Source organism: Myotis yumanensis, unplaced genomic scaffold (genome assembly GCF_028538775.1).
Source record: "Myotis yumanensis isolate MYYU_CA2020_CCGP unplaced genomic scaffold, mMyoYum1.0.hap1 SCAF_20, whole genome shotgun sequence".
Classification (NCBI taxonomy): domain Eukaryota; kingdom Metazoa; phylum Chordata; class Mammalia; order Chiroptera; family Vespertilionidae; genus Myotis; species Myotis yumanensis.
In genome coordinates this window covers 17,125,036-17,138,986 of record NW_027223771.1, presented here as the reverse complement: position 1 = coordinate 17,138,986, position 13,951 = coordinate 17,125,036, and the positions used below count along the sequence as shown (strand labels likewise).

Genomic DNA, 13,951 nt, shown 5'->3' with positions numbered 1-13,951 from the left:
CCAGAAAGGAACGCCTGACCTGGGCGGAGCTAAAGGGAACTTTTGTTGTCAGGGCATCCGGTTAGGGCGGGACTTCCGCCTTCCTCCTCCTGGCGGGCATTTTGACCTCTTCACTTTCTTCAAAGCTTCACAGGCCTCAGCACACTGGTCGTGAGTAGGAGGAGGCCTAGGAGGCAGCGTCCTTGCTGTGCGGGGTGTGTCTGACGCTGGTTGTCACCAACAGGCCGGGATTGGGGCCTCCGTGCCTCCCGGACTCCTCTCTGCCCACAGCGTTCCCGCAGCCTGACCCCGTTTAACCCCCCAGCCTTGGGGACCCGCCTCTCAGGACCCGCCGCCCAGGAAGCCGCATCCAGAACAGTGAGTCTCTCCTGGGTGACACAGGGTGTGATGGGGATGAGGGCCACAGGCTGCAGTGCCACCTTCTAAGGACACGGTGGTGGGGCTGAGGCAGGAGGATTAGGAAAACCCGGGTCTGTTGTGGATCTAAAGGCAACAGAGAGATGAGGTGAGGTTTTGCACGAGCAGTTTTACTTTCATTTTCAGAACGCTGGGGCCATAGATGGTTGTGAAAAAAAGAGGGAATTTTCTGAAGCCGGTTTCTAACTTTTCCTAACATTGCTCAGAGGAAGGACAGACTAGAAGACAGAGGATAGCAGCTGTGGACAGGAAGGGGAAGTCCTGTAAATGATAAGGGAACTGGTAGAGTGAGCCCTGAGGACTGAGCCCTGAGATAACACAGGCATCTGGAGGGCACCTCGCCTCTGGGCTGGGCAAGGGCACTGAGCAGGTGAGCCCATAGAACAGTGGTTCTCAACCTTGCTGATGCCGTGACCCTTTAGTACAGTTCCTCATGTCGTTGTGACCCCCAATTTCATTGTTACAAATTGAACATAATTAAAGCATAGTGATTAATCACAAAAACAATATGTAATTATATATGTGTTTTCCCACGGTCTTAGACGACCCCTATGAAAGAGTTGTGCGACCCCCAAATGGGGTCGCGACCCACAGGTTAAGAACCTATGCCATAGAGCCTGCTGGTAGCCAGGCTCTAAACCAGGGGTGGGCAAACTTTTTGACTGGAGGGCCACAATGGGTTCTTAAACTGGACCGGAGGGCTGGAACAAAAGCATGGATGGAGTGTTTGTGTGAACTAATATAAATTCAAAGTAAACATCATTACATAAAAGGGTACGGTCTTTTTTTTTTTTTTTTTAGTTTTATTCATTTGAAACGGGCCGGATCCGGCCCGCAGGCTGTAGTTTGCCCACGGCTGCTCTAAACAGACCATTTTCTTTCCCTGAATTCCCGCAAGTGCAGAATCGAATGGTGTACGGGTTTGAGGAGCTTATTTCAGGGCCTCACACACTCATGGCCTCTAACAAACTGGTGTCCTGGGACTGTCAGCTGCTCTTGTAGCCATTGGACCTGGGGACTTTGACCAGACACTAAGCCCAGACTCCTAAGGGTAGGAGTAGGGCTTCATGACGTGGACCTTGTTGTCAAAAGGGAGGTCCTATAGGGTATAGGTTCCAGAATATGCAAAAGCTTAGAGTGAAGAGTGAGCTGAATCAGGAGCTGGCAGATAGGATTAAAAAAACAACACTACACTACACTACACACACACACACACACACACACACATACACATACTAGAGGCCCGGTGCACCAAAATTTTTGCACTGGTGTGAGGTCCCTCAGCCCAGCCTGCTCCCATTCGCAGTCCAGGACCCCTTGGGGGATGTCAACCTGTTGACTTAGGCCCACTCCCCGGGGGATCAGGCCTCAGCTTGCAGTCAGACATCCTTCTGGCAGCCAGGGAGCCTCGGGGGATGTCCGACTAAAGGCTTAGGCCCCCAAGGGATCGGGCCTGAACCGTTAGTTGGACATTCTTAGTGCTGCCACTGAGGTGGGAGAGGCTCCTGCCACCACCACTGCGCTGGCCAGCCATGAGCCAGCTTCTGGCTGAGTGGCACTCCCCATATGGAAGTGCACTGACCACCAGGGGGCAGCTCCTGCATTGAGCGTCTTCCCCCTGGTGGCCAGTGCACATCATAGCTACCGATCAATGTGCATATTAGCCTTTTATTATTATTATATAGGATGTCCCTATTTCCCCCCTTTTGCTCTCTCTACCCAGCTCTTGCCCCCCACTTCTCTCTGGCTGTCACCATACTGTTGTCTGTGTCCATGGGTAGTGCATATATTTTCTTTGGCTAATCCCTTCTTTGAATTCACTTCTTTAAATTTTTATTTTCAGATAAGTGCTTATAACTGCACTATTATATATTTTCTATCATATCATTTAGAATTAAGATATTTTTAATTGAACCCTTGTAAATTTTAGCAAAAATTAATAAATTATGCTAGAAGCAATTAGGAGATTTTTCATGTAATGCAGATACAGTTCAATTAATATTTTATTAATTTTTAAATTTTAATATTTTAATTTGAAATAATCTCATACATGTAAAAAAAACTGTAAAATACTACAGCATATTATATGTACACTTCACCTGGGACTGTGTTTTCGCACGGTCTTAGAGGACCCCTATTCACCCAATTTCTTAGGTGTTAATAATTTAAACATAACTATTATACAGCTAACAAAATTTGGAATTTATTTTTCTTATAATCTCTTTAATGTCACTTAAATCCATTTACTTTGTTTTTGTTAATCTTCACCCAAGGATATTTTTCCATTGAATTTTAGAGAGAGTGATGGGAAAGGGAGAGACCCATTGATTGGTTGCCTCCTGCACATGCTCTGATAGGGACTGGGAATCAAGCCAGCAACTGAAGTACATGCCTTTGACTGGAATTGAACCTGAACCCTTCAGTCCACGGGCTAATGCTCTATCCACTGAGCAAAACAGCCTGCAGCTTAATTCATTTACTTTTAATCTATATGTGTCTTTATATTTAAAGTGGGTTTTGTTTTTTACTCACCCTCATAATCTGTCTTTTAATTGGTGCATTTATGCCACTGACTTTCAGAGTGCTTACTGGTAGAGTTACTACCATATAGGTGACTTCTGGGGCTTCTGGGGCCTGCCTGCGGCCTGGGATTGGATCCGATCACGGCTGGCAGACAGGTGGCTTCTGGGGTCGCACACAGGGCCTGGATGGCAGCTCGCACTGTCCTGCCCTGCCTGCAGTATGCAGATTAGCCGCCATCATTGTTGGCGGTTAATTTGCATATCACACTGATTAGCCAATGGGAAGCATAGCGAAGGTATGTACCAATTACCATGTTTGTTTATTATTAGGTAGGATGGAGAGATAGAGATAGAGATAGAGAGAGAGAGAGAGAGAGAGAGAGAGAGACTGATTTTAGAGGTAGAAATGGAGAAAAAGAGACAGAGAAACAGTGCTGAGCAAGAAACAGGGATTGTTTGCTGCCTGCAAAACCCCAGTTATAGATCCAGCCCACAGCCCAGGCATGAGATCTCACAAATGCATGGGTCTATGCTCAACCAACTGAACTACATCATTCAGGACTGCAGATCACTTTAATACAGGGAATCATGGTCACTGTGGTAATGGTATTAGTAGCTCAGAAGGGACATTGTGAGCCTGGCTTTCTGCTGGTCCACTGTTTCTGGCAGGTGGGTACCAGAACAAAGCATAGCAATAGAAGTTGAAATGTAGAGTGTGGGGGAGAGGTAATGATTTTGCAGTGGCCAGGGCCTTTAAAAGATGAGTGGACGGACGTGAGAGGAATTGGAGGTGGGAGAGTAATTCAAACAATATGAGATTGGGTTGGTATATATTTATTTCTATAAACACTCACCAGGATAATGTGACCCTCAGTGTCCCCTGGCTAGGGGAGTAACAGTCTTGTGCATTCGCTTAGCGACTTGAATCTGAGACTCACTGGGCATGGTACAGAGGGCCTCCACAGCTGGGACTTGAGTAATGGTTAAGTGGAGAGGTGTTGGCTGTGACTGGTGAAAGGACATCAAGTGCAACAACAGGGGAGGTGGGTTCAGAGTATCTGAGATCTGACTGTGGTTCTTCATAGGTTAGATTGAAGGAAAAACAGTCATGGAGAGAGGTCTTCCTAACAGGACTGAAGGCTGCCTCTATGAGTGTGGACTATCAGAGTCAGGGCAGTACTTGATCCTGTTTGAACTTGGCAAGCATTCTCTGGACAACACATGCTGAGTAATAAGTAAGAGCGCAAGGAGATGACTATGCGGTCCGGGACTGTAGGGGTGGAGGTGTGATAGAGGCGTGGAAGATAGAGTGATGTGCACTTGGAGAGGGAGTGTGACTTCATGGCCAGAGCACCCTGACATTGACATAAGAGTGAATGAAGGGAGAGTCCATTTTGGGTGTAGTCTGGATGATATAATAAGGGTTATTTTGGGGTAATTGCCTGAAAAGAGGGGTGTTTTGGTGCTCCCTGCCAGGTTCAGGGCTTAGGTGACATTTATGTACCCACCTGCCTTTTGTTGTTGGGGGTGCACACTGATTCTTAGGAATGAGATAGCATACATCAGTGTTATCCGGGCTTGGGAATCTCCACGGGCCTGGGTAAGGGAGAAGGATAAGAGAGAAATGGATTATGGAGGTGGCAATCTATAATTTTGGAAAGTAAGGTAATTAGGAAACAACCCGTCCTCCCAAAAGCAAATTTGCATTACCTTTGAAGTTGTGCCTCTGGGAATGAAGCTGTGTGAGAGAAGTGTTCAAAGAACTATGTGCAGCAGGTAGTACAAAGCTATGAGCTCAGCACCCTGGGATTGTGGTTTGAGGGTGAAGTGTGATGCCATGTTTTTGGTGTCTTTGAGGAACAATCTGAGGGACTACAAAGGTAATGCCGGACAAGACCAATATCAAATCACTCACACTCTCTTAATGGCCAACATCTCTTCCTACCCTCTGTTCTTGACACCCACTCTACTGTCAAGAGGAAGTATGGCGTACCTGTGAATCCCATAGCTCAGTTATGTTCTATCTGCTTAACTGCCTTTATTGTGGGAAGACAAAATATCACTAGAAATATAAGATGACAGTGATTTTCATGTGATGAAGGCCTGGCATCTTCTCTGGTGTGTGGAGTGGAGAGAGCAGATTGATGTGTATGATGGAATATGACAGAGTTGGAACCTTAGGAGTGAATCTGATCCCGGGCTGTACTGTCCCCACTGTCCCCATTATGACAGTATTTGAACTTTGAGGACGTGGACATTGCCTTCTCTCAGGAGGAATGTGGGCTCCTTGATGAACCTCAGAGACTTCTCTATTGCGATGTGATGCTGGAAGTTTTTGCACTTTTATCATCTGTAGGTAAGACCTTCACATTCTCCCAATGTCCTGAGATGATGTCCTCTCTTCCTTTATTCCTCTGATGTAGCTTTCACTCTTCTACAGCCAGACCATGGGCTCTGCTAATTTTCCCAATGTCATGTCAGATGTGCTGTGGCTGCCATGGATGAGGTCTGTGGAGAGCTCTGAGCCAAGGAGTCCACAAACATCCCTAAGACCAGTTTTCTCAGACAGTGCAGGATGTGTCTGGGAGTCAGGAGTCTTATAGACAGCTTAATGGGTCCCACCTGCTGTTCCTCTCCCTGGATGGATGACTATGTCCAGATCCATGGCTTCCATTTCTACCTCCTTCCTCTAGCCAAAGGTCCTTGGTGAGTTCCTGTGCCAGGTTATGGTCTTTCCTTACATGAACCTTAAGCTGTACTTAAAGATCACACTTCAGTTGTTTGTAATATTATCTTCGGTAAATACAATTGCAAGCCAAATTGCTCTAGGCCAGTGCTGGCTGCCCATCTCTGTCATCTTTTATTAATACTTGGAATATTTCTGTTTTATTTGTAGAGAGGAATGTGCAGGATGAACCCTGATATTTTTTTACAGGGTGAACATGCAGGATGGTCTCAGAAGAGGCCTGGCCCTGTTGAATTGCCACTGTGGGCTAGATATGATGTAAGTAAGGGTGGTGTTTAGATGATACCAAGCACCTGCTCATTTCCAACAGTGTTTAGGTGAAAGTACCATGGGCAGTAGCACATTTCTACCTTTTCTTTTCCAACTTGACACTGTGCTAACTTGTCATTTCACCTGTGACTTCCTGGCCTTTGACTACCTTCAACTGTGTGGCCTTTTTGCATCACCTGTTCCTCTGCATTGCTCCATCTTCAGTATTCTCTAACATTGACCTGTACATGTGTTATGAGATGCACCTACAAGCTTAAATAATTCTTGAACATCAGCTACTAATTTATTGAATAGTAGAGGCCCGGTGCATGAAATTTGTCCATGGGTAGGGTCCCTAGGCCAGGCCGGCGATCAGGGCCTATCAGATTCCCTGCCTCCCCACCTCTTCCATCCCTCGCCACACGGGTGCTGCCACTGCATAGTTCCCCCCTCCTTGCCGCCACCGCATGGTTCCCCCCCACCTCCCCGTCTCCTCCTTCCCTTGTACCCCACGCCCTGCTGCTGCCATTGGTCACCCACCATGTTCCGCAGCGCTCCCTGGTGGTCAGTGCATGTCATAGCGAGCGATCGTTCTCCAGGTGGAACTCCTAAAGGGTCACTTTGCATATTACCCTTTTATATATATAGATAGATTACTTGGCATGAGACATAACCATATTTGAGCACAGCTTTCCATGTCACCTGCAGACAAACAATGCTCAACTCTGTTAGCAGAAGAATGAGCTGAAGATCCTGCTTCTCTTCCACGTGGTGCTTACTGCATGTGTCATATTTTGTTTGAGATCTTCCTTGTTTTGTGATCTTCAGTAGCCCAGACCTTCATGGGAGTAACTTATAATCCTTCCTATAGATCTTTTGTTGTGAGTCAATTGCATGGAACCGTGTTATGTGCAACACACTTTTGTAAAGGGACTTCCACCTGTCACCACAGGCAGCATTCAGTTCCTCACCATTTTTCTATTTTCACTTTGTTGGCATCAAACGGATGATGAGGAGACCAATTCTGAGCGGAGTGTATATGTACCAGGAGAGTCATGTCAGGGCTTTTAAGACAGCCCCAGCAACTCAGAAGACACATCGTTTTCTCAGTCTTAAAAGATATTTTGGACCTGACTGAGTTACAAGCAGTATATTTTGAGCAGAGAGCCTTCATCCATAACATATATGTGCGAGAGACTTCTGTTTCATTGCAAACCCTCACCAGCAACAGAGAGATGCCAGTGGACAGAAGCCCTGGAAAGAAGATATGGACAGGGCCTCACTTGTGTCCCAGTGCAGCTTTTACTTAATATGGGCGCCTTCAACCATTAGGGAGGTTGGGAAAGACTTGCCAGCCATCTGAGACATTCTCCAGCACCAGGCCACTTTTAACACTGGGTAGTGAGATTTCACAAGAATTTCTCAGTGGAAGAAGTCATGACTAGTGGGCTGAATGTGAAAAAGATGCCAGCCACAACCAGAAAGTTGTTCAACATCAGGTTGTCTGCTCCAGAGTAGTGATTTATAATTGTAAAAAATGTGGAAAAGCTTTTAGAAAAATCTTTATCCTCATTCATCATAGAAACGTTTACACTGTAGAAAAGCAATATGAGTATAGTGGTCGTGGGATGTCGTCATCCTGAGGTCCAAACTCATTCAACAACACCCTAGGGATAGGACCAATCAAGTACCTGAAAGGAATTGTTAATGGGAGTATGTACCACAGCCAACTCATGACGGCAACGCCGCCAAGGTGGATACTTCAGAAATAGCCTGTATTCATTGTACAAACATGGAGGCAACTTGGGTGGGATGTCCTGAGAGAGGGTACGGGTGATGTCAGGCAGGCCATATATAGTAAGGAACCATTCTCGTCAGATCCACCCCTCATGCTCTTCGGGATCTCCAACTCTGCTAATGCCATGGGTATACCTTGGTGAAGGTTCTACAGTAAGACAGTTATTCCAATATTTAATGGCTGTAAAACATATGGGGACCCTGGTTGACCTTCTCTCATATCTATAATCTCCCACCCAATGAGTAAGATAATCTGCACTTGGGTGGCCCATGATATCTGTATCATTAACAAAAACAGGAACGCTGGGGTCATCCCAAGTAATGGCCATGAGAAAGGGCGGATCTGGAATGTATGCCCAGTATGGAATCTGAGCATCACAGACCTGAACAGCCATAATTGACAGCATGGCTAGAAACAAAGTCTCAGCACTTCGTTGTGCTCCTTGATGAACGACCATGGCCTTGGCCTCCGTTTTCAGCTTCTTCAACTATCTCCAAGTTGGTGGAGATGTCCTCCGAGTTGTCTGTGATCTCCATGGCAGGGATGGCAGCATGGGCGCTAGTGGACCAATTCGTAGCCTCTTGAATGGTGGAGTGACTTCTTGTTCCACTTCGTCCTCCATTTTGACCTTGAAAGGGCTGGACACAGCGGCTGGGGATCCAACGGGGCTCAGAGTCCCCTTCAGGAAATACACAAACAGACCCCCGAGCCCATATCAGAACAGGGCTGGGGCCATGCCATTGTCCTGTAAGTAAGTCTTTCCACTGTACCCAAGGGTGGGATCTGGACAATGAGGACCACTGTTGCTCCGCAGCGGTTTTGCCCTGAGCATCACCATTGAAAAAATTATGGGAATAAAGAGCTCTGTTAAGTAAGTTAGCAGGGGTATCTACATACTCCCCCTTCCTTATTTTTTCAATTTGCCTTTTTAAGGTCTGATGAGCTCGCTCAACTATTCCCTGCCCTTGAGGATTGCATGAGATGCCTGTTTTATGCTGGATTTGAAAAGTATCACAAAACTTCTGGAATGCCGTACTTGTGTAGGCTGGACCATTGTCAGTTTTACTGGTATGGGGGATGCCTAGGAAAGTAAAAGCTTGCAAACAGTAAGCAATAACATTTTTAGCGGCTTCTCCTGTACGAGGGGATGCAAAAATAAAACCAGGAAGTGTCAATAGAAACATGGACATAAGCTTGTTTTCTGAAAGATGGAATATGGGTTATGTCCATCTGCCATAGTTGGCCTGGTTTGTAGCCTCGCGGATTGACTCCTTCTGTAGGAGGAATGAATGTGGTTAGAGGGCATTGAGGACAGAGTTTTACAACTTGCTGAGCCTGTTCCTATGTGATTCGAAACTGCTGATGTAGGCCAGTGGCATTTTGATGATGGAGAGAATGTGAGGCTTTGGCTGCATCTAAAGGAGATAATGTGAGATAGGAAGGTTTAGTAAGTTGATCAGCATAAGTACTTCCCGCAGAGAGAGATCCAGGTAAATCTGTATGAGCTCATATATGGCCAAAGAAACAAGGGTGAGAACATTTCCTGAGTAAAGCTTGTACCTGTAGTAAGAGAATAATCACTTCAGATTAGCCAGTGTCATGTAAATTGGCAGTTTCTAAGTGAATCATAATATTTACAATATAAGGAGAGTCTGAGTAAAGATTAAAAGATTGAGTGGAAAGTTTGCATAACTCTTGATATACTGCTTCGAGCTCCACGCGTTGTGCTGAAGTGTGGTTAGTCTGAAAAACAAAGGGTTGATTATTGATAACTAGGGCAGCTGTGCCATTATTAGAACCATCAGTAAACCCAAGAACTGCATGAGAAATTGGTTGAGTCTTGACTACCTTGGGGAAAATGAAGGAATGCTCTGTAAAAAATTGTATGAGTTTATTAGATGGGTAATGAGAGTCTACTGTACCGTGATAGCCCAGGAAGGAAAGAGGCCATTTATCATCCATATGAAATAGCCATTGCCTTTGTTGAGCCTTATAGGGTACCACAATGGTATGGGGCTCTTGACCAAAAAGTTCCAAAGATCTGAGACATCCTGCAAAAATAAGATCTGCTACTGCTTCTGAGTAAGGATAAACTACCTTTTTTGGGGAGGAGTGCAGATGAATCCACTCCAAAGGTCCCTGTTGCCATAAGAGGCACAGGATACACTGGCGTAGCCAATACTAAATACAGCCATGGCTGTGAGTAATCAATTTTTTGTACAAATTGTTCCTTTAAGGCAGCTTCTATGTGGGAGATAGCCTTGCGAGCTGCAGGAGTAAGCTGATGAGGGGAGAGCGGGTCACTATCCCCACGAAGAATATCAAATAAAGGTTTAAGGTCATTAGTAGTTATGCCTAAAGTTGGCCTAATCCAGTTGACATCCCCCCAAAATTTTTGAAAATCATTTAAAGTCTCTAGTTTGTCTATCCTGAGTTGAATCTTTTCAGGTCGAATTTTTCTTCCTTCTATGATATGTCCAAGATATAGGTAAGGGTCTCGTCTTTGAACTTTTTCAGGTGCAATAATTAACCCAAATTTAAGAAGAGCCTGTTGTAAGTCATCATACACTTGTTCTAATTGACATTCTGTATAGTGAGCTAAAAGGATGTCATCCATAAAGTGTATGATATAAGCCTGCAGATGTTTCTCTCAAACTCCGCTAATTGCCTAACAAACTTTTGACACAGGGTAGGCCAATTATCCATTCCCTGAGGCAATACCTTCCAATGATAGCAGCACATGGGTTCCTGAAAATTAGTAGATGGGACACTGAATGCAAATCGTTTGCAATCAGAGGGATCCAGAGGAATAGTGAAAAAACAATATTTTAAATCTAGTACTAATAGCTTCATCCCATTAGGGATTGCTACAAAGGGAGACCAGGCTGTAAAGGTCCCATAATTTCCATAGTCTTGTTTATTGCCCTTAAATCCTGTAAAAGGCGCCAATTTCCTGATTTCCTTTTTTATGATAAAAATAGGAGTATTCCAAGGACTGGTAGTCTCTTCTATATGCCCTAGCTGGAGTTGTTCCTGTACCAACTCGTGAGCAGCTTACATTTTTTCTTTGGAAAGGGGCCACTGCTATACCCATACAGGGTCATCTGACTTTTAAGATACCTTGTCAGCTATGTGGATAACAGGAGAAACAATGACCACCCCCAAAAATTTCCCTGCGCTGGGGTGGTAACAAGAGCATCACCCAGGGCAGAGAGAATGTCTCGTCCCCATAAATTCACATGGATCGCTGGCAAGATATATGGCTGAAATAACCCAGAGTGACCTTCATTGTCTTGACACTTTAACATTTGTGAACTCTGTAAAGGAGAGTTGGTCTGACCTATTCCTTGAAGTTGTGTCATAGCTTCTCTTTAGGGCCACTGTTTAGGCCAGTGAGCTAAGCTTATGACAGAAATATCTGTTCCTGTATCTAAAATCTCTGTAAATATTTTCCCTTGTATAAGTAAGGTTCTCTCAGGCCTTGAATGAGAAATGGCTTGTACCCAATATGCCTTGTCCAAGGGGCCAAAACCCCTGGCTCCCTGAGACTCTGGAAAGTAGATTGCCTGTGGCAGGCAGAGGGAGCAAAATCAATTGAGCAATTTTCATGTCTGAGGTGATGGTGATATCTCTGGGGGCAGAGACCATAATTTTAATTTCCCCCTCATAATCTGCATCAATTACTCCTGGAAAAATTTGTAATTTTTTCATAGTTAAGCTGCTTCTACCTAGTAAAAGGCCAAACATCCCTTTAGGAGTAGGTCCATACACTCCTGTAGGGATGGCCTGTGGTCCCAATTCTGGAGTTAATACATATCGCCCTATGGATCCAAGGTCCAACCCGGTGCTTCCGGGGGTTGCTCGGAATAACTCTTGTATCGTTTTGCTCCCTGGGGCAGGCTGGGTGCTGTGCAGCCAGCTGGCCTTGAGACAGCACAAGGACAGGAGGGTAAACAGACAATGCCCCTATTATTTGCCAGGGCTGGGCTGGACCATACTGAGCACAGGCTGTTTTTAACTCCTTCAAGGTTTTAGAAGGAAGCGGGTCCTAAGTACACTCATGGTGTCCCATGTTAGGGTTCACCTGTTCCATAACAGGGAAGGTGTGAATGTCCAATTCTTCACCACACTTTCGTGCCTCCTGCAAAGCCATCTGTAGAGGGGAAAGTGGAACTGGTGCTGCACAAGGCAGAGGAGAGCGGTGGGAACGGCCCCTGCGGCTTCTCTTTTTCTTACCAAGAAGCTTTAATTCTTCTAAAGAGTGTTCTAACACATCCTCCATATCAATACCCTCTACAGTTCCAGCAGAAAAATATTCTTCCTCCTCTTTTGCCTGAACACCTGTATCATCATCATGATAAGGGGCAGCCGCTTCCTCAAGATCCTCCTCATCTTGAGGATTTAATTTGTCTTTAAAATTTATATTATTCCTTTTTAATAAACTGTCTTTTTCAGACCCCTGTTTTGTGCCATCACACTGCTTCTCCTTTTTTCCTGGCTTAAGAGACGGTTGATTATGGTCATGCCTGGGGTCTAAACAATCCCGTATCAAATTCCATAAGGAAAATGCATCAACCGGGGTCTTACTTGGCCCAAGGGCTTTATAATGATTGCACATTTGTTCTCCAATTTTCTGCCATGTTTCTAAGTTAACGGTTCCTTCCTCAGGAAACCAAGGGCAGACCTCCGGGATGAATTTTAAAAAAATTTCTACTTCTTGTCCTTAACCTTAGTTCCTTTACTGTTGAGCATAGACTTTAACATTTTCCCATAAGGGGCATTTTCCCGAGATTCTAACTGTCCCATGCTTTACTCCGGACTATCAAAAAAATTGCTCCTCCCTTACCTTAATGAGTGCACTCTTTATCCGGAGGAGTTCCTCCCCGTCTGCTTCCCAAGTCCTCAGTTCCCTGATGTCCGGGCGCCAATTTGTCAGGGCCATCCTGACAGGTTGAACCAGGCTGAGGTAGGGAGGTGGGAATTGAGCAAAGAAAGAAAGACAGGAGAGCGGGATTGGGAGGACTGCAGCTCAATTGAGGAACTGCAGCAAGTTTATTAAGCACGCAATGCCTTTTATACACAAGACACTGAATAGGAGGTCTGTCAAGAGGAATGTATTCTTAGTTCATTTTAATCTCTAAGGGAGAGATAGAGTAGAAGGACAAATTCTCGGTACAGCAAATCTCAGAAAATAGTTACAGACTTCTTGATAAACCATGAAAGGCTGTTCTCATTCTACAAAGGTTGCTCTCATTCTACTGATAACTGCCATCCAAACAAGTCTGGGAAAACTGTGTGGGTAAGGGTCCCAGCCTTGCTAGCCCCTTCAGGTGCAAGATCCATGTCAGCTTACACCCGGTCTCCAACAGATATTTATCAATCTAAGGGAACAAAATGGTCCTCTTCTTTCCTTATTGGGAAAACATCCACCATGGCCTGGGCAGTGAGGCTTAATGGTAAGAGAGTCAGCCTACACACATGAAGGGTGGAGAATTAAATTCTTTGTCAAGGACAAGTACCTGGGTTCAAGGTTTAATACATGGAAACTATTGGGGGCTCATGCAGGTGAAATCCAGTTGATGTGTGTCTCTTCTAAGTTTCTCTCTCTCTCCATCCCCACTCTTCCACTCTGAATAATAATCAGTGGGAAAATATCCTCCTGTGAGGATTATGAAAAACAAAAATAGAACCATCTACCACCGCTACAACAACAAGGGGCTTCTGCCTGCACAGCCCACTCCTCCTTATGCTCTCTTGCCTTTTTTTGGGATGTTCCCACTGCAGCTTGGACAAAATATTTTTTTAATTTTGCATTGCTTAGAGTATTATATATGTCTCCTTTGGTTTTTCTCCCCTTGACCTTCCCCTGGCCTCCCATACCCCCCAGTGTCTTGTGTCCATTGGTTATGCTTATATGCATGCCAGAAGTCCTTCAGTTGTTCTCTTATAGCCCTCCCCCACCCCCGAACCTTCTCCAGCCTTCCCGCTGTAGTTTGACAGTCTGTTCAATGTTGCTCTGTCTCTGTATCTATTTTTGTTCATCAGTTTATAATGGTCTTAATTAACTATAAATGAGTGACACCATGTGATATTTTTATTTCATTGATTGGCTTATTTCACTTATCATAATGCTCTCCAGTTCCATCCATGCTGTTGCAAATGATAAGAATTCCTTTTTTTCAGCACCATAGTATTCCATCATGTAGATGTACCAGTTTT

The 13,951-nt window shown here is 45.0% G+C and overlaps 1 protein-coding gene across 1 annotated transcript in view; it reads left to right on the top strand.

Moving 5' to 3' along the window:
- Positions 1-313: 313 nt before the first annotated feature.
- The window catches only part of LOC138998300 (zinc finger protein 551-like), a 294,368-nt gene continuing 280,730 nt past the window's right edge, over positions 314-13,951 (top strand). The window contains exon 1 of the mRNA XM_070400360.1: positions 314-357. The gene's annotated coding sequence lies outside the window, so the exon portion shown is untranslated. The remainder of the gene's footprint in view (positions 358-13,951) is intronic.